Source organism: Berghia stephanieae, chromosome 15, assembly GCF_034508935.2.
Source record: "Berghia stephanieae isolate SIO BIC M18660-M18661 chromosome 15, UCSD_Bste_1.3, whole genome shotgun sequence".
In the NCBI taxonomy this organism is placed as follows: Eukaryota; Metazoa; Mollusca; class Gastropoda; order Nudibranchia; family Aeolidiidae; genus Berghia; species Berghia stephanieae.
In genome coordinates this window covers 7,531,607-7,533,007 of record NC_088374.1, presented here as the reverse complement: position 1 = coordinate 7,533,007, position 1,401 = coordinate 7,531,607, and the positions used below count along the sequence as shown (strand labels likewise).

The window sequence follows — 1,401 nt, the reverse complement described above, 5'->3', positions numbered from 1 at the left end:
ACCCCCTCAATAAACACATCACAGCATGAATTATAAGTGACAGAGTTCTCTCCAACGAAAAGGCATACTCGTTCCTTTCTCCCTACAAGCATCAGATTATTCAATATCGAAGAATTATGAACCTCTATTGTGTTACTTATTTCACTTGTGTTCTTAGCTGTAGATATAGCTTACATTCTTATAGATAATTTTAGCGTATAGATTGTGTAAACATGTATACCAACTGATCTATTTCTTCACCATTGATATTTACCAACCATCTGCAGTGAATTATTTTAGATTGTGATACTAAATATGCTTTTAAATCAATAAAAATAAATGTATTTTTTATTCTATAAAGCCTACACATTATCTATATCTATTTATCTATATAAAATTCATGTTATTGCATGTGATTAATACATTCTTATTTTATTTATTTTGAAATATTTATAGGTTATTTAAAGCTGATACCTGTGTATGTTTAATGTCAATACTTGAATCCATCTCTTTTCTTTGCCACATCTGTTGTACATTTTCCGAAAAGGATGAATGAAGTTTATTATTATTATTATTATTATTATTATTATTATTATTATTATTATTATTATTATTATTATTATTATTATTATTATTAAGACAATGTTTTCTTCATATTCATATATCAAGGGATTTTAACAATCTCCAACTTGTCAAAATGTCTTAAACATGTGACGTCTTTCACTCCCTCTCATGACCGACTAAAGTTTTCATTGTTGATTCCCTTTGAAATCAGACATCGTGTTTGATGGATTCTCTATATTCCTTCATGGAATACCAAGGCTACGTGGCGGAAGGCCATACTCTCACAACACAAAGATTGAATTGTTTTGGACTCCAACTCAAAAGCAATTTGTGAATACTACAAATAACTTTATCAGCAAGACTAGGTTTACAAACAGCATTAACTTCCTATATACTAACGAATATGTGTTAGTATGGGATGTATTTCTATTTTCTATTTAAGATCTCTGGCTTAAAGTCTTGCCCCCACCGCTCCCTATTTTATGACTATAACAAATAGATTTTTTCTAACTTTGTTGTGTACAAAAGAATTGTAATTAAGAAAATATATGTTCTATGAATCGTAACGAATGATTTGACGAATTTTAGACAATTTGTAAGAAGAAAGTTGGTTAAAGATTATATCGAATTCTTGGACGTCTCATGTTTGATATTTATAACAATTATTATCTATTAAACAGTTTTCTGGCCAATTTATTTGTTTAAACCCGGATTTGTTGAATTACGTTTTTATATGAGTTAGTTATGATAACTGCTAGAATTATAAATATCTCATTAGTCTTTGTCAGTCTTGGCTATAGGCTACTTTCAAAGCTTGATAACTCTGTGGCTTTCTTGTTGGGTTTTCTTTTTTAATAG

General features: G+C 28.8%; 1 long non-coding RNA gene across 1 annotated transcript in view; it reads right to left on the bottom strand.

Moving 5' to 3' along the window:
• Positions 1 to 452: 452 nt before the first annotated feature.
• The window catches only part of LOC144960642 (uncharacterized), a 3,379-nt gene continuing 2,430 nt past the window's right edge, over positions 453 to 1,401 (bottom strand). The window contains exon 3 of the long non-coding RNA XR_013642899.1: positions 453 to 1,401. This exon is cut by the window's right edge and continues 16 nt beyond it. This is a non-coding gene — a long non-coding RNA (uncharacterized LOC144960642).